This window comes from Rhinolophus hipposideros, assembly GCF_964194185.1.
Source record: "Rhinolophus hipposideros genome assembly, chromosome: 5".
NCBI lineage: Eukaryota > Metazoa > Chordata > Mammalia > Chiroptera > Rhinolophidae > Rhinolophus > Rhinolophus hipposideros.
In genome coordinates this window covers 61,708,321-61,730,992 of record NC_138051.1, presented here as the reverse complement: position 1 = coordinate 61,730,992, position 22,672 = coordinate 61,708,321, and the positions used below count along the sequence as shown (strand labels likewise).

The 22,672-nt window shown below is 38.3% G+C and overlaps 1 protein-coding gene across 3 annotated transcripts in view; it reads right to left on the bottom strand.

The window, feature by feature from the left end:
• GNG2 (G protein subunit gamma 2) overlaps positions 1 to 20,480 on the bottom strand; it is a 110,233-nt gene extending 89,753 nt beyond the window's left edge. The window contains exons 1-2 of one of the 3 annotated variants that reach the window (XM_081048674.1): positions 20,244 to 20,480; positions 2,523 to 2,563 (exon numbers count right to left, since the gene is read on the bottom strand). The gene's annotated coding sequence lies outside the window, so the exon portion shown is untranslated. The remainder of the gene's footprint in view (positions 1 to 2,522; positions 2,564 to 20,243) is intronic. The other 2 variants (XM_081048675.1, XM_081048676.1) reach the window with 2 other exon arrangements.
• Between the last annotated feature and the right edge of the window lie 2,192 nt (positions 20,481 to 22,672).

Below are 22,672 nucleotides of genomic sequence, written 5' to 3'. Positions count from 1 at the left end.
CCTATAAGATATTAAGTTCTGAACTCCAAAAGAAACTCATTATGGGGTAGCAAAAACTATCCATAATCTTAAAAGCAGACACACACACACACACACACACACACACACACACACACACGCCTTTCTTTTAATAAGCTTTAGATCGGGAATTCTCAACTCTGGCTGCACGTGAAAATACCTGGGAGCTTTTAGAAACTGCAGATGTTCAGGCCCCTCCTCCAGGGATTAGGATTCAGCTGGTCTGGGTAGGGTCTGCATATCAGTATGTTTTGAAATGCTTCCTTGGAGATTCCGATGTGCAGGCAGGACTGGGAACCACTGCTCTGTACCCATCTTTGAGCAGCCTACTGGCCATATGCAATGGGACGTGGCCACTCCACAGATTTGAATCCTCTCTTCCTGTGTTTGTAGCCCAGTTATCACCACCCATCTAAAGTCCCAAAAGAGAAATCTGGGGGTTATTCTAGATGTCTTTTGCTCCTTCACATCTCGCCTTTGATCAGCAATTCCCTCAGATCTCCCATCTCAGGCCGGTCATTTCCAAACCCAAGACCTCTACTGATCTCCCTTCCATTAGTCTCACTCCACGTCTGTATCCTTTACTCTGCAGCCTAAGGAATTATCCTTAAAAAGAATTATGGGCCCTTCTCTGACTTCCCACCCAAGCTGGAGCCCACTCTTGAGCCTGGCACTTAGGGTAGCTACCCAAGTTTCATCAGTCTTCTTCTCAAGGCACATCTTTTCTGTCTGCTACTTCCCAACTACACCGCGGCCACTGTAAGTTTCCAAAGGTTCCAACACACTCTTTGGGGCCTTTGTGTACTTTCATATGTGATTCTTCATTCCCAAAATGCCTTTTCCCTAACTTTTCTGATAGTAGTTCCTGTCATAGCTCTAATGCCCCTTTGTCCATCAAGCCTCTCACCAAACTCCCCACCAGTTAGTCCTCTCCTCTGTCACCCAGAGCACTCTGCTCAGGGCACTCACTGCAGAGACCTCTCTTTTGCAAGGTTCTCTCCAGACCTTGAGACAGAGAAACTCTGGGGTAAGGCCTGTGTGTTTTTCACCTTCATATTCCCAGAACCTGGCATTCACCCATTTGTTCATTCATTCAACAATTGTATGAAATATATAACAAGTTCCAGACAACTTGCTAGATGCTGGAGGCAAAAATGGTTAGCAAGAGACACTATTCCTGCTCTCTTAAAGCTTATATTCTTGAAAGGGAGGCAAATAATGGGACAGACATTTATGATAATTTAAGAAGGTTCATCAGAAGGTTGGAAAAAATGTTTTATGTTTTAAGTTCCCAGTATATTAAGAAGTGAAAAAAAAGTCAAAACAAGTTTTTAAAATTGTGGCATATTCTAAACGTTTACATTTAACAATTAAAGTTATATGATGAGTGCCACCATCTTTTCATTTTGTCAGTGTATGTCCAATAGATAACCCCATCTGGAGATGACAAAAGTCCAAATTTGAGGACCTCATAAACGTGAAGTGAGGAAAATTTGCTCTTTTATCCTAAGAAGGTTCTGATACTAGCAATTATTAAACATTTGCTAAAAGAATAAATGAATGAATGACTAACTCCAGTAAACTAAGTCAGGTTATAAGTGAGTTTCATTTTATTAGCATTTTGCTGTAACCACTAATGTAAATAAACAATTAAAAATCCAACAACCATTTTCAAGTCACTGTCATATAATTCAATGGGGAAAGAAGAGAAATTGGTGAGGGTATCAGTGAAACAATACTGGCCACGAGTTGACAATTGTTGAAATTGAGTGAATAGGGATATAGAAGTTCATTATATTATGCTATTATATTTTGGTATATGCCTGAAAATTTTCATAAGGAAGTCAAATTTTAAAACAGGGAATAAAAATCCCAGTCACTGATTAGAGGAAACTCTGTATCTTGGTTGGGGAGAGCAAACACATCACCTTTCTCAGCAATATGGTGACCTTTCAAATATACAGCCAGATTCAAATGGCTTTAGCTAATTTCAAAAGCCAAGTCAGCCTCTTCAAGAAGAAACCCAACCAGCAATAAATTGACCTTCTGTTGTTGTTATTGTTGTTGCTGCTGGAAAAGTCCTTACAATGTCTACAACCAATATGTTAAGAACAGGGTATACCCTTCTCTGATCTAATCTCTGATCTACCTGACATCTCTCTTTCACAAGATATGTCCTCAAAGGCTGCAACCAATTAGTCATGTTTGGTGCCATAGGAATATGTTTTGTTAAGGCAGCAACCGCAAGGGCTCTCTAACTCAAATTTTTAGAAGAAAACGGGGACATCTGGGTGAGAAATCTGATTTTAACTATCAAGGAGAGCCATTTTCCCCCCTTTAAGTCCTGAAGCCATGTTAATATTGCTAAAGACTCTACGAATGTTTGATAAATATCACATGTTAAATGCTGTCATCTATAGCATCAGTAAAGATTATATTTTTTCTTCTTGAAGGTCTGGTTAGATTAAAGAAGATCCTAGAAGAAAATATTTCAGAATTCTTACCTCTTCAGTTCCCAACGCCTGAGGCTCACTGGCAGATCTGGCTGTCAAGGAAGCAGAGAGGAAAATGTGTTGTTTAGAAAAAGGAAAAACAGCATGATACAATAAGTGCTGAACAAGCAAATGAATGTTTCTGTAACTGGGGTTTGGTGGTGATGGGTAAATGGCTTTAAGAGCAGGAGGGTCTAACAGGTTTATATTTCTGAAACAAGAAGCAGACGTTCTGTTAACTTTTTCTTTTAAGAAATATATTTATGAAAATATGAGTCCCTTTCTTTGTGAGCTTCCCCAACCTGCAAGAAAACATGAAAACACAAAGTTGGCTTGGGATCCTGTGGGAAGCAGAGGCTATTACCAGTGAGATGAATGAGAACGAGCTTTCCTCCTGACCTAACTTGATTTGCTCCCAGCAGGACCCCAGTGGCAGAGACAGAACACGCTCTTGCTCCAGAAGTTAGGGGCAGAGTTGGAGTTCCATTTGTGTGTATCTAGCACTTTAAGAGGGTAGATTGGACAAGTTAGTAATTATAAAAAGCATCTTTAGCATCCAAAACTTCTGCAGGGTGTTTAAAAGTAAGGGGGAAAAGGGATGGTAAGAGAGGGTAAAACATATGGTGACGGAAGGAGAACTGACTCTGGGTCATGAACACACAAGGCAATACATAGATGATGTATTATAGAATTTTACACTTGAAATCTATATGCTTTTACTAACCAATGCCACCCCAATCAATTTAATAAAAATTCAAAAATAAATAAATAAAAGACACCTATACCCCAAGGCACTAATGACCTCTGAGGATGTTGAGCAGATTTGGCTTAATTTTGCCTAGTGCCCAAGTGTGGTTTACATCTAAGAAAGTTCCTATGTACAGGACCATCTTTACTCCTGAAAAGCTATCCAGCACCCAGCTCAAAGGGAATTGCCTCCACCTCAGGGAGTGCTTTACCATTCCTATTTTGTTGGGTCTCAAGACAAAGAGGTACCTCACATCTAGAGCACTATGACTAAGGGTGGAAATCAAATTTACATTGGGTCCTAGGACCAAAAGAACATCCATGTCTCTAGAGATCTCACTTTGCTTAAGACTAGCACATATGCTACAATCTCAACCCAACCAATTATATTCCCAGATGACTTTAGGGGATCATATGTTTTTAAATGAGCCCAAGTTATTAGAAAACTATTATCTCATTATTAATAACAGAAAAGGAAAAAAAAAGCCAAGGGCAAAAATAACCTATTTTCAGAGAACGAGCCCTAGGGATAACCATGATTAGTGGGACTTGCAAAATAAGCCTGTCCAAGGGTGCTCGGAGTCCAGCACGCTCATACATTATTGGCAACAGCATAAATCAGCACAACCTCTGTGGAAAGCAGTGTGGGATCACTTATCAAGATTGTCAAATATGTTTTCAAATTGTCTTAGTGATGCCACTCCTTGACTTTATAAAAAAAAAATAAAATCCAAAATGTAGATGAAGAATTATTACCAATGTGTTAAAAATAGCTTAAATATCAAATACAATCTATTAAATAAAACAGAGAAACTCCACACGATGGAACTTTAAAACTATAAATACAAAAAATTTAAGTAAGAAAAAATGCACAAGATATAAAGTTAAGTGAAAAGAAAAAAATATAAAATTTTATGCATAGTATAACCTCAACTAAGTTTCTAATATATGTATTTACAACTACATATTTTTATAATACATTTTCTGTATTTTTCATGTGCAATATTCTTCTAATATGCCATATATAATATTTTTAGCAAATATTATAATAATCTTTCTGATATATATTTTTCTAGAAAAAAGGACTGAAAGAAGATACATTAAAATGTAAACAGTATCTCTTCTGTACAGGATAATGGAAGTAGCAGAAGTTGCTAGATATGACCCAATATCTGCTCTCTTCTTATTCCATGCTTATAATAGAATTCTAACTAGCACATACATGTTAAGAATAACTACTTTTCCCAGCTTCCCTTGCTGCTAGGTGTATGACCATGAGTCAAAGTGCAACGAGATGGCTGCAAAAGAGATTATGTGCATATTTTGGGTTATGCTTTCTTCTTTCCAACTTTCTCCCTTCCTACTGGTTACAATAAGGGCTTTACAGCAAGCCTTGTTAGACCAGAAAGCAAGGGAAACATGCCAGGAATGATGGAACAATGTGATATAAGAAGCCTGGGTTCCTTGATGATCTTGTGGAACAGAGATCTCTTACCAGCCCTGGGCCACCTACTTGTTATGTGAAAAGGATTGTTATGTGAAAGAAAATAACTTCTACCATTTGTCAGCCTCTGTGAAATCAGGTCTCTTACATACAGTTCAACCAACAACCTAATTAATGAAAGGGGTCACTCTTATTTTCTTTACAATTCAATAATCACCACAAATTACACTGATCATTTCTTTTACAAAGAAAAATTTAAGTTAAGCTTTTTTATTAATGTTAAGAAAATTAAGATAGCACAGAATGAAGTTTGGGTAACATGTGCCTTCTTCCCACATATGAGGAAAAAACCGAAATCTATAGTTTCGAGAAGTAGTTATTACATCATATGCCAGGGCATGAATTACACACAAACTCTGAGTTTTTATGACCCTTAATCACACCCCATGGCACTTTATTCAAAGCCATTTGAAAATTTATTTTAATAAGGGAAAGTTGTTTAAATAAAAATAAAATCTGCTCTGAAATCTGCTTGAGAAATACTCTAAAAAAATAAAACTCTACTCAATGTATTACAGTAGTTCCCCCTTAACCATGGTTTCACTTTCCATGTTCTCAGTTACCTATGGTAAACTGTGGTTCAACAATATTGAATGGAAAAACCCAGAAATGAACATCTCAGACGTTTTAAATTATGTGCCATTCTGAGTATTATGATGAAATCTTGCACCATCTCGCTCCATCCTGCCCGGAATGTGAATCAACCCCCTTTGTCCAGCATATTCACCGTGTATACACTATATACCTCATTAATCTTTTAGTAGTCATCTCAACCATCGGATCAATTGTCATGGTATATCCCAGAACTCGTGTTCAAGTCACCCGTATCTTACTGAATAATGGCCCCAAAGCACAAGAGTAGTGATGCTGGTGATTCAGATATGCCAAAGAGAAGACGTAAAGTGCTTCCTATAAGTGAAAAGGTATGTAAGTATAGGCCAGGTCCTATCTGCAGTTTCAGGCATCCACTGGGGGTCTTAAAATGTATCCCTCACAGATAAGGGGGGCTACTATATATTTATCCATTGAAAAGGATACCTAGAACTTCTAAAAGTGAACTTAGAAACATTCTTTAAAAGTTTTGTATGTGCACTAACTCAAACCTTTAATCTAAAGGTAGTGTTTGTTCTCCATATAGAATCATAACTCTCATAATAATTTCGCTGGCCCAATAACTGTTGACTGTCCATCAGCCAAGCCTATGCTTTGATTTTACTTTCCCCTGGAGGGGTAACAGATTTGGCAGAGCTCACATAACCTCCTTGGTCTCCTCTATGACAAAGGGGCCTGCATTATAAGATGACTATTCCAGATAAAAGAGTGATATCTACTCCACAAAATACAGGAAAGATACCTGGTGTACTTGGGGATCAGATCTGAAACAGTGGCCTCACTAAAACCAGTCTCTAACCATATTAGCATAATGTACTGAGGAGCCTTTAAATTTGCAATAGTGTTATGCCAGTGGAATTTAGTGCCTTACAAGCCCTGTGCACTTGTACATAAGACCTCAGGTAGACCTCAGAGACTTACATGTAATTATGTATCAGATAAAAAACATACCTTTCCCCCTTCTTCCCAAGAGAATGCCAAATGGTCCTTTTCTCCCCTGTGAATCACAACACTCAACGCTAATATGGCTAACCTACATTCAATAACAAAGGCAGGATGCCAGAGTTTCTTCACTTCCCACTCAGGATGACGGTGCCAGTATGTTCTCAAGAATCCCCTATACTCTCTCTTGCAATAATTTAAGCTGATAGTCAAAGCTCTGAATTCTCAGTTTCTCTTCTTTTCTTTGCTGTGCAGGAACATAAGTAAGCCAACCCGACAGGCCTAATTACCATGGTAACAACATGCACTGTGATTATGTGTTTGTTTTTTAAAATGACTCACAGATTTGTTCCCCCAGAAGCCCCAGACACACAGGTTTCTGGCTGGTTTATAAAATCTATCCAAAGTTTTCTTGCAAATTTCTTGCTCCTGTTAGCATAATTGGTGTGATAGAGAGAGATTCATCAAATCAAATATTCCCTTCTCCTGAAGGATAAAAAAAAAAAAAAAAAATCACTTGGTTCCTTAAACACTCCAAGATTAATCAATTTAAAACTCAAGTTAATAATAAAATTAATTTGAGTTTGTACACTGGAGATAATTAATCTGTCCCTAATTTAAATAATTAAGGTATTTCATAATGTGGTTTCAGAGACCCAAGTGAAATAATCAGATGAAATAAAATCAGTAAAAAATATCAAATAAAATAGCCTAAATCTATAAGTATGTGGTTGGTCACATGAAAAATGTTACAAAAAAAGAATAAACATAAGTCCTAATATCAAGATGTTTTTAAACTAACGTCCAAAATAAAGACATTTACTTTAAAATGCAGACATGACAGAGGCTGTCCACATTTGGAAGAACTGTGGACTACTTCCATTTATTTATTCAATACATGTTATTTAAGACCCTCTACGTACTAAGCACCATTGTTTATAACTGAAACACTGCAGGAGAGCTAAGGAAGACTACTTTCTTACTGGAGACAAAGGCCACTGGCATGGTTCAATGCATTATCTCCTTTCAGAAAGATCCTTTGTTTCACAAGACATCATTCTGAATAAGACCTCCATGAGAGGGACCATCACCTAACAATCATATCAGGCCTGGAATTCAGAGTCCTGACTTCGGCATCACGGTTGACTCCCTCCAAGAAAAATACGCTGGTAATTTTGGTATGTTGATTTGCCTCTTATGAAAAGGAAAATCTTATTTGATAAGAAAGTTAACTGGAAATGTTTATATAAATCTGTTTAACTTAAGACTCTTGGTCTCTTCATGCATACATATAATACAAACATATAATACACATGCACACACACACACACACAAACACAATCGTCATTAAAAATTACTATCTCCAAATAGCCACACATTTTATGTATTGTTACCAGTAATACGTTTTTTTTCTTTAGAGTTTAAAGGGATAACCCGAGCATATCAGTCAGAATAGGCTAGGTTATACTGCAGTAACAAACAACGCCCCAAATCTCAGTGGCTCAAGACAGCAAAGCTTATTTCTCACTCTGACTACATGTCCATTACAGGTCAGTGGAGAGACCATCTCCGCGTTGTATTTAAAACTCAGGCGTAAGAGTTCAGCCACCTTTTCTGTGCTACTACGACTACCAATTATCAAGAAATGTGCTTATATCCTGGTTCTTACAAGCTTCTTCCTGGAAATGATAACCATCATTTCTACTCACATTTCACTGGCCAATGAAAGATACATGGCTACACCTAACTAAAATGGTAAGCCTATTACGAGTTGGGAAGGAAAACTAGAAATATTTATAACTAAGCACATGGATTACTGAACACATAGCTCATGGCTGTGATTGACACTTAACTAAGTCAAAACATCGACATGTGAATATCCCAGGGAAAAGACTTCTTTAGGTGACTCCTCACTTCAGGTTCTGAACATCTATGGTTAACGTTGGGCCATAATCATTTCTGCTAGAATTTGGTAAGAATCCCTTGGATAAAATGAAAGATATTCTACTTCAGCTTTGTGGTAACAATAACAATTGTACTGATAACAACTATACTTTGAATAGTTATAAGTCAGGCACCATGCTAAATAAATATTCTACACACATTATATAATTTTCTCTTGACAATTCGGTGAAGCAAGCATTGTCATTGTTTCCCCGTTTTGTGGATGAGGAAACTGAGGCATACGAAGTTTAAGCAACTTGCCCAAGTGATTCTGATTCCAAACCAATGTTCTTTAATTACTATGTTCTCCTGTGTAGGAAGCCTTAGAATATTATTTTTCTACACTATAGTATTTTAGAATTGTTTTAAAACTTATAATGAAAGACAAGTTGGACCATTTTTTTGCCTAGGGATTTTTCACCTTTGCATACTTAAATTTTTTATTATTTTAATTAACAGAAAAACTTGGGGCTGCTCTGTATCAAGTTTTTTTTCCAAAAGGGGAAAAATAAAACTGTTAGTGAAGTATTCTTATTGCCTACTGTGTTTCCCCAAAGATAAGACCTAGCCGGACAATCAACTCGAATGCGTCTTTTGGAGCAAAAATTAAAATAAGACCGGGTCATATAATATAATGTAATGTAATGTAATATAATATATAACATAATATAATACCGGTCTTATATTAATTTTTCTCCAAAAGACGCATTAGAGCTGATTGTCCAACTAGGTCTTATTTTCAGGGAAACATGATATACAAAATATTCTCTAAACACAACTATAATTCATGAGGTTTAGAAAAATAACAAAGGATTGATTGAGTTCTCCAAGGAAAGCCTCTAAAATGACAGATTTTTTTCCTGTTTCAATTTTTTCACAATTTTTTTCATATGTTTCTGCACAGATCAGATAAATATCCTTCTTAAACAGAACTCTGTGGGCAAAGCCTAGAAATTTACTTTCCTGTTAAAAAATGCAAATATAAGAGTAGGAAGTACTCAATCATTTATTACAGAACAGGTACTCCTACAATTAATACCTAGTCTGATAGATGAGAATGCACAGAAATACACCTAGAGACAAGCAGTCAAAACACTGTAATGATGGCAATTCTACTGAAATTTCCCTTTTGCACTATTGCTGCTTCACATACGTAGTCTCTGAAATACAACACCAAAGTAGAAAGTAAGAAACATGAAGAAAATACAGTAATAATGGAACCGCATGTTGCCTCCGGAGTTTGAAAGTAAAAACCTATTTTCAAAATAACTCCTAATTGAAAATTCTAGAGATTACTCATTCTTCTCTTACGGGTGCTGTAATAAGCAAACTACAGACCTCTCTAGAGAAAACAATGTTTTCATTTAAGTCCGAAAGACACCGTACATAGAACCTTGGCCTCTCCAGCTCATTTCTTGGCCCAGGGTGAATTTTCTTTACACCAAATTGACTTAAATGACCAGGAGTACTCGATTTAATTATTTATTTTTTCACAATGTAGACATGCAGGGCTGGTTGTCTAAATTAAATGCCATTCTTATTGCTGTATAGGACCTGATGTATTTTCTTCTGTGATAATTTGTTTAGAAGGGTCTCCTTTACTTAATTTTGCATCAGCTATTTGGGTTTTTTTCCCCCAGGATTCTTTCTCCAGTCTCCCTAAATCATCACCAGCAACAAAAAGAAATTTTTGGTGTGTGTGTGTGTGTGTGTGTGTTTCTCAAAGGAAAATGCATGGAACCACCGTTCAACTCAAAGCTGCATGATCTTGATAAATGATTTAACCTTTTTGGGCCTTGGTTTCCTCACTTATACAATGGGAATAATAATAGCGGCAGACTCTATTGACTGCCCCTGGTAACCGTTAACCACTTCTTCCTTGCTAATAGAACCAACCCTTCTTTCTAGGGTTTGTTGACTGTTATTCAGAGAGGCAGGGTTGCTCCATGGCCTTAGGAGGAAACTCTTAAATTAGCCAATCACAGTGGGCCATATGGCTGGCCACTAACAGATAAGCATGTGAGTTGTGAGGAAAATTCTGCTCGAGATAGCTTTCCTGTAACCTTAAAAAGAGGTATGTGAGAAGAAACTAGCTACCTCACTGCACCTCTAGACACTGACATCTGACGGTAATTCTGAAATCATAGTAACCATCTTGGCACATGAGGGGACATGCCTCAGAGGGTAAACCAACCTGCTAAGGATGTCAGAATGGGAGGAAGGAAAAACTTCAGGTTGTTAAGAATATTGTTCAGCCATGAATAACTAACTCTGGACTGACCCTCCTTTCTGGAGGTCTTGAGATAAGTTTCCTATTGCTTAGCCATTTGGGTAAGCTGTTCTTTTACTAACAGTTCTTTTATTAACAGCCAAAAGCATCCTGATAGAAAAAATACCATTCTCCTCTCACAGGCTTATTCTTAAAGCTAGTGGAAAACAGTAACGTGTATGAGAAACCCAGGAGACAGCACACAAACGGAATGCTCTCGACAAGGACCAGTTCTGAGCTTGATTTTTGAAACATGCGGATCTTCACTCAATAAACACAAGCCAGAGAGCTGAACTCCATGTGGTTTAAATGACTCCTCTGAGACTTTCCTCTGGTTCCCCCACACAGAATTAAGGATAGAAGTTACTGCTTTCTCTGTTTTATTCATCTAAGAGATAATACCAAGTACCTAAGCTTATTTTAAACAATAAGATTGGTGTTGAATTCAGACAACAAGCCCTACAAGTGCTGATTGCAGTGTAGAAAAATATAATTAAACAGAGTAGTCTTCCTGACTGTGTAAATCAATTGATCTAAATAAAATCCAGCCTAGACCAAGTACTCCGAAGAGCAGCCACATGTTCTGCATTTGGAGCCTGCCTCGTTTAACTGAAAATCTGCTTTCTGTAGATATGACATATTTTATAGATTATCGGACACATATGTGAAAAAAGCCACATTTCCTCTGGAATTTCATCTCATCCTCATTTTAGAAAGGCAGAAGAACCTTCTGCTTGGGAATTCTTTTCCCCCAGATCTTCACATGGCTGACTCCTCACCATAATATAGGTCTCAATTCAAATATCACCTCTTCAGAGAGGCCTTCAGGGTTTACCCAACAAAAGTAATCTTCCCCAATACCACCACCATCATCACACAACTTCTATCATTCGACCTGTTTCCATTTTAATCCATCTCAGCACTTATTGCTACCTGTTATTTTCTTGTATTGTAATTTGTTTCTTTCAGTGGGGTCCAATCCTGGCTGATTCCGATCTAATTTGTCTTAGTTGAGGCTGGGACATAAGTAGTATTTTTAAAGTACCCCTCAGTGATTTCTAATGTGCAGCCAGATCTCAAAACCACTGGTTTATGTGTTTACTCTCTCTGCCAACACTACATGCAAGTTCCAAGAAAACAAAGGACTGTTCCGTTTTGTTTGTTCAAGTCCTCCTGGCCCCTCGAAGGACACGTGGCACCTTGCAGACATTCAGTTAAGGCTTATGGACAGAGTGTACTGTAATTATGTTAGTATTTGTCTGTTTCCCCCAGTAGTGTATGAGCTCCTAGCAGACTCCTAGAGTATTTAGCCCACTTTGCATAAAAAAATAAATAACTCAAGAAAGTTCATTAAATAAATGAATGATAAATTAAATGCATTTGTGAACTCAAATGTTCTCATGAAAGAAAGAAAGAAAGAAAGAAAGGAAGGAAGGAAGGAAGGAAGGAAGGAAGGAAGGAAGGAAGGAAGGAAGGAAGAAAGGAAGGAAGAAAGAAAGATGGATGCGTTAATTAACTAGATGGGAGTAATCTTTTCACAGTGTGTATGTATATTAAATCACCATGATGAACACTTTAAATGTCTTACACTTTTATTTGTTAATTATACCCCAATAAAGCTGAAATTTAAAACAAATATCAAAAAAAAAAACACCTATTTTTTTTTGCTATAAGGAAAATAAAAATGAAACTGGGTGTGGCTGTTTTCCTCCAAGATCTTGCAAATGAAAAAAAAAAAGCAGATTGCCATTATACACACTGGAATGTGCTAATTGCTGTGATGAAAGAATAAAAGATTGCTGAGGAAGTAAAGATTGTTTCTTATTTGGAAAGGGAGGAAAGAAACCATGGAAGGCTTCCTGGAAGAGGCAGCATTTGAACTAAGTCTTACAGGGCAGATGGACTTTGACTATTCAGAGAAACAAGACTGTGTGGGTGAAGTGTGGAAGGGGAAGCAGGAAATATATTCTAGGGAGAAGCAAGAACTCCAACAACAAACCAGTCCAGCTGGGGGTTAGGGCAGCCTGAACTAAAACATCAACTATCAACATGGAAAAGAGTAGATAGCATCAATATAAATTTCTGATGACAATGCAAAAGGTCATGCAACTGACTACAACTCAGGTTGTTTGGTGAGAAAAATAGTGAAGTTGACTTTTCATAATTCAGGGATGGAGAGAATGGGCTGTCATTGGTACTCATGGAATCAGATGAGGAGCTGGTTTTGAGAAGTGGGGGAAAGGTGATGGCAAGCACTGTTTTGGACTAGTGAATTTCAGTGTCAGTGGGTTGAATGTTTTAGCAAGTTTGCCGGGGGCTTGATGTGTAAGTTCAGAGAGTAGGTGAAAGATCAAGATGGAGAATCAGTTGGGCGACTGACCTACACAGCAACAATGATTGAAATCATAAAAAGGGATATGATGAAGGGAGAGAGAAATTAAATGGCAGTAGAATCAATTCTTGAGAACACTCGAATTTAGAATGAACTTGGAGTTAGGAGAGAAGTTGTGAGCCTTCAGAGAGGAATAAAGAGTGGCAGAATATGCCACCTCAAAATTTGCCTCTTTGGCATAAGGATCATTTTGAGCAGAATATTTTGGGAAATAGAGTACACAGAAGAACTTCTGAAAACAGACTAGAAACTACCTCTTTTATAAGGGAAATTTACATTCATAAAGGAAATCTCCATTTGTAAGGGTACTCCCTCTCTGGACTAGGAAGAAAAGATAACTAAATCACTTGAGACTCTTGCTTATGGAGAGGCACCAACTTAAATCTACATAACAATCTTACTGTTATTTACCATGCTTTTCCTGATCTGGCCTCCTCCACTTTTTTTTTTTTTTTTCTGTCTTTCCGCTTAAGATGTTATTTAAGCCTGAATTCTAAACCACCTCTGAGAGTTATTCATTTTTCCCTGGGTATTTCCCTTGTATACATGATGTATACATGTTAATAAATGTCTGCTTTTTCACTTACTAATCTGTCTTTTGTTATAGGGTTCCCAACTGAGAACTTAGAAGTGTAGAAGAAAAACTATTTTTCCTTCCCTACAGTTAGGAGGAAAGAAAGGTTAGTAGAGTCCAGGGGAAGCTTTGTTGACAATAGGGTTGTTGTTTAATTAATTTATATGTGTAAACTAAGCATGTTTTCAGGCAAAGTGGAAAGGGTCAATAAAGAGAAGAAACCAAATATGTAGGAAGGAGATAGAATTATTGTCAGAACCTAGTCCCCTAAGAAAGTAAAGGGAAATGGAATGGAGAGTTCAAGTAGAGAGTTTGCTTCTGACTTGAAAGAAGGGCTATGTTACTTTCACCTAGGAAGGAAGGAGGAGAGAATGAATGAAGATAGAAATCTTGAGATGGTAAGGAATGAGGCTGAGGAACCCTGTAATAATATATGGCTACTCAGAAAAATAGGCAAGTCGCCTGTAATGAATAAAGGGATTGGTGACTTGGCTTTAATGGGTTTCATTGAAAACACACTGGGGATAGTAAAAAGTGAAAGTAAAAAAAAAAAAAAGTAAAGGATTTCCAAAGAACAACAATGGCTTGTTGATGTTGCAATGAATCAGGAGTAGAACCCATCAACCCAGTTGCCAGACACACTCCACTGGCTCTGAGTGGCATGAACCTGGCAGCAAGGATCATGGGAATATCTGACCCTGACAACCTGGCTGGCAAGGGAAGGCCAAAGGAACAGGGAGAAGGGGTCTAGTGACTGGTTTTCCATTAAAAGCTTGACTGTTTACACATTATTTGAGAAAAGATAAAAGGACTAATCCTTTCTTAGCTTGAATCTTGGTATACCATGTCAGACAATTAAGTTTGCGAACTTGTCCTAGAAAAAGTGCTACACACCTCATTGCTGAATATCACTATGGTCACCTTTGAAGCACTCTCCTTGGGAAGTTATGCACCGACGCCAGCACCTATTCCACCCTTAAAGCAATTTTGGAACTCTTTTTCTGGAATGGCCATCAGAGCTGTCATCGTATTACCCTTGATGTCCTGAATGTCACAAAATGTCTTCCTTTCAATATTTCCTTTATCTTCGGGTAAAGAAAGAAGTCATTGGGGGCCAGATCAGGTGAGTAGGGAGGGTGTTCCAATACAGTTATCTGTTTACTGGCTAAACACTCCCTCACAGACAGTGCTGTGGGGGCTGGTGCATTGTCGTGATGCAAGAGCCATGAATCGTTGGCAAAAAGTTCAGGTCGTCTAACTTTTTCATGCAGCCTTTTCAGCACTTCCAAATAGTAAACTTGGTTAACTGTTTGTCCAGTTGGTACAAATTCATAATGAATAATCCCTTTGATATCAAAAAAGTTTAGCAACATCGTTAGCATCAAGTTCGCAAACTTAATTGTTGGAACTTGTACAGAGGTACTACTTCAAAGAAACATGTTATCACTAAAGTTTGAGAATTGACCTTCCTCTTTTTTTAATGTGTAATGAAGTCCTCTAGAGATTGTCTGAACTTTGACTCCCATTAAATATAACTTGTATTCTTTAACATAAGTTTTGGGGAGCCATATATACCCCTAATAGTCTTACCTGAAAATCGGAATCTCATTTCCACAGTAACGTCTTTACATTTGAACAAATTTGTACACAGAAACTCCATATTTACATAGGGTATTAAATGTAAACATTGCCCTCTTCTTTTTAAACAAAATAATTTGGTCTTACAAACAATTTTAAAAGCAACAAAGTATACCTTCTCTGTTCATTTGGCCTATTATGGAGAAAAGTGAAATGGAGATTGAATTGGGAAGTGAGGTATTAATCAATGGTACAACTTTGGACAGATAACTTAAATTCTGGGCCTATTTCACTGTCTGTCATGGAGGCGCTGATAAAGACTAGATTCATCCCCTAGTAATTTTCAGCTCTACCATACTTTGATGTCTTAGGCCGGGGACTAAGCCTTAATACAGTTCTGTAATTCCCTTCTTCCTTCCAGATCTATAGAACCAGGTATCTGTGAAATGAACAGATTTGGAAAGTAAACAAAGTCAGGAGTCATTATCCATCAGCTCCCCCACTCCCCAACACACATAGAATGCATTACGAAAAGTTAATGTGCAATCATTCAGGAACTCTTCAAACTATTCAAGGTCAGCGTCTGCACCCACAGCATAAAGCTCAGATATTGTCCCTATTTAATAGAGTCCTCCCTAATCTTCCTGCCCACATCTCTTCAGCCCCATTTACACTTTGCCTCACCAGTTTGGGAATCAGAAGTGAAATATGTAGTAAAAAATGAAACAGAAGGATTCTTTGTTGTCAAATGTGAAATTTAGATTTGAATCACATTACATTAGGAGAAGTCTGTTGTCCCAGGACTCTATTGTTGTTTAAATACATAGCCCTTCTCCACAGCTTAATGCTCCCCATTATGAAGGGTTTGAGAGCAATTTAGCGTACTTTAGTATCACCTCCTTTTTTCTGACCCTGCTAGTACTGGGCATTATTTTCTCATGCAGCTGAGTGGAGACTGGAAAGACACAGAAGCAACAGCCCCCCAGGGACTCCTTTGCAGTAGTCTGGTCCACACTTGACCAACAGGGGCCCTGGTGTGACCATCTACAATGTCTTGAATTTCACTATCAGGTTCTTGATATCACCAATTATCAGGAGCTATATAGATTTTCTTACTTTCTCCTTTTGATTTCAAAACTTATTTTTGAGAGAAGGATTTTACTTGGGTAGGAATAATATTGATGCATGCAGGAGATTAGATATAAATGTTATAATCATGATCATTATGACACTATGTTAAGACATCCTACCATTTAAAAATATCTCTTTGAAAACAATTCAATTTAAAAATGGGTAAAGGACTTAAATAAACATTTCTTCAAAGAATATATACAAATGGCCAATGAGCATGAAAAGACACTCAAAATCACGAATCCTTAAGGAAATGCAAATTGAATCTACAGAGATACCAATTCACACCCATTTGGATGGCTACTATCAAAATCAAACAACTCCCCGGAAAATAAGTGTTGGTGAGGATATGGGGAAAAAAGGGAACCCTTGTGCACTGCTCGAGGCAATGTAAAATGGTGCGGCTGCTGTAGAAAACAGTATGGCAGTGCCTCAAAAAAATTAAACATAGAATTAACATATGATCTAGCAATTCCACTTCTCGGTACCCAAAAAGAAGTAAAAGCAGGGACTTGAACAGATATTTATATACCCATGTTCACAGCAGCATTTTTCACAATAGCTAAAACATGGAAGCCACCCAAGTGTCCATTAAGAGATGAATGAATAAACAAAATGTGGTACATACATACAATGGAATATTATCCAGCCTAAAAAGGAAGGAAATCCTGACACATGCTATAACATGAATGAACCTTGAAGACGTTGTGCTAAGTGAATTAAGCCAGTCACAAAAGACAAATACCACATGATTCTACTTACATGAGGTATCTAGAATAGTCAAAATCATAGAGACAGAAAGTAGAATGGTGGTTACCAGGCACTGGGGGAGGAGGGAACCAGGAGTTATTGTTTAACGGGAACAGAGTCCCAATTGGAAAAGATGAAAAAGATTTAGAAGTGGAGGGTGGTTATGGCCACACAACAATGTCAATATACTTAATGCCACAGAATGGTTCATTTAAAAATGGTTAAAGGGGGACATTTTATGTAATATACATTTATTTTACTACAATACAAAAATGTCTCCTGGAACCTTTGAGGTAGTGGTAAAGATGAAGAAAATGCTAAGTTTTCCTTATACCACCCAAGAAGAAAAAAATGACATCTGAGAACCTACTATGTCCCAGGCACTCACAAATCCATATACAAAAACAAAAACAAAATAAAAAATCAACAAAACAAAAAAACTACCACCTTGACTTTGTACTATTTACCCCTCTTTACAATGAAGAAACTAAGGCTCATATATTAATGCATTAGGTCAAGTACCGTGTTTCCCCAAAAATAAGACCTAGCTGGACAATTAACTCTAATGCGTCTTTTGGAGCAAAAATTAATATAAGACCCGGTCTTATACAATACCTGGTCTTATACAATATAATATATAATATAATAAATAATATAATATATAATATAATATGACGTATTATATATTACATAATACGTCATATTATATTATATAAGATCGGGTCTTATATTAATTTTTGCTCCAAAAGACGCATTAGAGCTGATTGCCGGCTAGGTCTTATTTTCGGGGAAACACGGTAGTTAAGAACCAGTGGTAGGATTCAAAGGCAGATCAGCCTCTCAAAGCCCGCATGCCTTTCACTGCATGATTTTGTTTTCCTCTACGCACAGTTGTCTTTTTGAACAGGCTTTCTGCATTGACTATAGGGCTTTTATACTTAAAAGTTGAGCCTGCCTTCTGAAGTAGTCTAAAAAAGTCAGTCAACCAAATACAGGTACTGTGGCCCCACCATATGAGGCCCAGGGCTGCCCATGAAATAATGGAGTCATGTTTCCACTCAGCTATTGGCCATATGGCAGGAAAAAAAAACACAAAAAACATTCAATTAAAATTTCAGTGTTGGTTGACTCCCTCAAAAGCCACTGAATACCCTGGGCAAAAGCATTATGCCTTTCAATATTCCATATGGCCAGAATAAGTGGAAATAGTCTCATTCTACAGGGTAGGAGCGTTTTCATCTTTTTCCTAAACCTTCTACCATTATAGTTACCGATCTGCTGTTACTCACTAATGTTATGCTTCAAGCTGGAAGTTAACAATTAAGGAAATGTTCTGTGCAGCGCAGAAAATAGACACCTCTTCGCTGTTTTCTGAAAGAGAGCAGGGGACGTCTTAACTCTCCTGTGCCTAGGGGCCACGGTTTCATTTTCTTACTCTTGTGTGAAATACAGAGAAGAGGAATGCAGGTTGACTACACATCCCCCAAACAAAGCAGGGTGTTGGCATTATCCAGTGAAGAAAGCCCGAGATGAGTAAGTACCAGAGGGTAAACCCCATTTTCATTCATACAGCCCAGATTCCCAACTTTCTGCTTCATTTAATGACAAGCAGCTTGATCACAGAACTCCAGTTAGGGGCATTCTGGATCCAAGATCTATCCTAGATCTTTTCTCTGGGAAGATTATCTTAATATATTTCACTTTAGGAGGTAAATGGGAAGTGGAACTGTGGAATGTGGGGTGTGACTTATTTTGCCCACAGGTTTGATTAAACCCTATGAATCTGTCAGGGGAGCTCAGTTCCACGGTTTCAACACCAGCAATATTTTGCCTCTTAGACATAGCACAGGTTTAACTTAATAAGCAACCTCAGAAAAGTAAACATTTTTTTTCTTCGGTACCAAAATATTCTTATCTCTCAAAATGTGCTGCTACACCACAGATTTTGAGAAGCCAAATCAATTTCATAAAATGGAATTTAAAAAAAACAAACAAACCCTGTAGCTCTTCACAATTGAGAATGATAATAAATGAGGAGTCATATACACTCTCAATGGCATATTTAGTGTTTAAAAACCTATATTTTAAGAATGTATTAGTGTCTAAATACAATCTTTTTATTATTTTTACTCCACTATAAGCAGTTTTCTTTCCTTTGAAAATTTATCTCCTTTCATTCTAAAAACTCAAGAAAAAACCTTTTATCAATGACCATTTATTGCTTAACGACACTTTCTTCTGAGACAAAGCTTAATTTTAAAAACCAGCTACGCTAGAATATTAAACTCTTTCTCCTACATATCTGGCCACAGGAATCCACAATCTCATTTCTTATCGGTGAGACCTATTTAATGCACTTTTACATATCATTCATAAATATGCACAAGTCATGGTCACAGACGCTCTCGAAGAGCATCCATTGCTTAAGAAAATCAACGAATAAAAATCACAATCTGATTTTTCTATTTCAGTCTCTCTATGGTGCATACAGGTAAAGAAACAAGCCAGCAACACTTTTACATTTTGCTCCCTCACTGAGGTTAATATGTGTCTTGACCTAGAGATGAATAAAATCCATGTAAACATAAAAACCATGTATACACCAGTATCTGATTCTGGACAAGTTAAACCTGCCACACTGCTCTGAGAAAGGTTGCAACTTTAGGATAAGACCTACTCGCAAATGATAGCTGTTTCTGAGGTTATCCTGAAAGCAGTTGCACAGAGTAGAGGAAGACACCAGTTTCTTAACGGTAAATACTGCCTCACACATACGCAATTCCAAGTCTTTGTTGGCAAATTCTGAGTACAAAAGGATTTACAGCCTCCACCCCCCAAAAAGGTCCAATTACAGTCATTATGCTGCAACACAGAAGAAACACAGTGCAATGTGTGGGAAATAAAATGCAATTAACATTTTACACCACATACACCCCCTAAAACAGGACTGCAACACTCCGATGATCAGCCCGCAGCCGCACAGCCCCAATTGATTTCAACTCAGCCTTGCTTTTCTTCCGAGAGAACTATGCCAACCGCATGTTCCATTTACCCTGTTTTCTTGACGAGTCACCAAAAGTAAGTGCTAATAATGATTTTTTTTTAAAAAAAAGCAAATGTGTCACAAATTTGGTCATTCTCAAAACCCTCCTAAAAAGAACCCAAACTAATCGTTTTCCCCAAACCTGAAATAATGTCCCTATCTTCCCCTAGGCATCTTCCCTTTAAAACCGCAGGCAGTGGTCATTGTCTCATTCAAAAAGGAGCGACCTGAAAAGCGTTTCCTTTACCTGAGGCTGGCTCTGAGGCTGGTCAGAGAAGAGGGGCTCCTCCTGTCTCCGAGCTGATCTGTGCAGGCGAGCTCCAGCCCGCCCAGCCCAGCCCAGCAGCAGTAGTAGGAGCTGCCCACGGAGCGGCGGCCGGCTGTTGTGTGTCTGTGTAGCAGCGGCGCCTGCAGCCCAGGGACTAGTCCCCACCCAGCTTTGTCTTCAATCATCGTTCTTTCTACAGGAAGCAGCACATCTCCCACTTCCTCCTCTTCTTGGTAGCTGTAAGCTGCTTTCTTCTTTCCCTCTCATTCCGTTTCAGGGCTCACTAATTGTTTCGCCTTCTCCAGAGCTACTGACACTCTTTGACTAGAGTCCCCTGTTACCCTTTTCTTTGTTCCAAGTCCCTCTGGTGCTGTCCCTTCCTTCCCCTTATTCCCTCACCCTCACCTTCACGACCTCCCGCCTTCAGCAACTGCCTCATGAAACCCCCTTTCCGGTATACACTCTGCTTTCTTAGCCTGAACTTGGCTTGTTGTTGTTGTTGCTGCTGCTGCTGCTGCTGTTTTTTGGGGTGAACAGCCCCTGGCTAGGATCTGGCCCTGAGATCCAGCACCAGCCTCAATGGCTCCTTCTGATTTACTAAAGTCCCTCTCAAATCAGAGAGCGTGGAGCTTGCAGCTTCTTGCTGCAGCATTTTTCTCTGTGGCCAACACTTCAGACAACTAATTTCTCCAAGGTCCCACTACCACTGAGATCTTGCTTAACCCATATACACAGAAAAGAATGGCCCTGATAAGTATTCTTGTGGGGCACAGGAGCTAAACCAAGTCCTGCAGTGCTACCTGTAGCCTAACAGTGAATACATATTCCCAAGATTCTTGAAAGGGGGAAGAAAGCAGGTGGTCTTAAATGCTGTAGTCCCAGCTCAGAATTAGTACCCTCATCTCCTCCCTGCCCCCACACTGGTTGAACTGAACCAATCCTCAGCGTCCTCTAGTCCTTTCCCTTCACTAGAGGAGGCGGTGTGTGCTATGGATAAGGGCAGCGACTGTAGGTGGTCTGTCCACCAGGATTTGAATCCAAGCTGTCATTACTGACTGTATGAACTTAGACAACTTATGTAATTTCTACATGCCTCGATTTCCTCATCTGCAAATGGAGATGATTATAGTCATACCCTACAGCAGAAATCTAAGGATCAAATGAGATGGTACACAAGAAGAATATAACAATTCCTGGAACATAAGAAGTGTTCAGTACATATCAGCTCTTACTATTTTTAGAGGACATGGAAGCTCAGAGAAGGCCAGTGACTTCAGCAGTCAGCAGCCAAACCAGGACCAGTACTTGGTTCTGGATTCCCCCCAGTTAGTATATTCATGACCAAACCCTGATGCTCTTGGTGACAATTTATTCAGCTTGCAAGTCATTCTCCCTAATATCTACACAAGGTGCATTGGGGAAGGTACAGACGAAACACAGGCTGAGGGCGGGAGAATCTCTCTAATGTCCACTGTTAAGGAACCTCTCCTGAGGAATCAGTGCCTGGAAAGTTAATCTGCCTTGGCAACAGAGTTAACTCCCCAACGCCACCTTTTAAATCCAATCTTGCTTTAACCTTTCCAGCAAGTAAACTAACAGGAAATGTTGGAAATCTACGGCTGATGCAGGATAACTGGATCATCGGGAAAGTCACCAGGTGAGTCTTCCTAACCCACCTTAGAGACCACAGAACAATAACCTGGAAGGTATAGGGTTTAATTTCTATGAAGTGTTCTGAGATATTCCCAGGACATCCTTTGTTTTCACTTGATGTTCCATGAACAGCATTTGCTTATTTCTTCTTGGAAACAGTTTATCAAAAAAGACCCTGATGTCAACTCACTAACATCAGAAAATTACAAAATGGATTGTTTTAAGATTAAAAATGAGGAACTGCTTTTGAAACACCAGCAAATAGAACTGTAGTAGTGGGAGAGGATTACACATAGATTCCCACAGCCTCCTACAACCCAGTGAAAATCAGATATAAATTACCTCCAAATTAGGAATCTTGGTGCCAAAGATTACCAGAAGCTTTTATATAAAAATTTTAAATATATATGATACCAAGTATACAAAAAATTAGAAGCACAATTATTAATTGTTGGAAAGATTTTGGAAACAAATACATTTTTGGTTAATTTTAGACTAGCGGATTCTGGCATTAACTCTGGATTCAAACAGGTCTTTGTCACCTTTTTAATCCTCTCTCTTCCCTTCTAACACTCCTTCTCAACCATCAGAGAGTAGTTGGTACTTATCTTTATGTCTACATAGGAAAATATCTTTCATACGATAAAATCTCTAGGAATTTGGCTGCCTTCTGATCAGTTCTTTGTCTCTGGTTCTTACAAAATTCTCAGTAGGTTAACCTGGCCATTGCTGGGAAGTGCTAACCAACCTCCCTT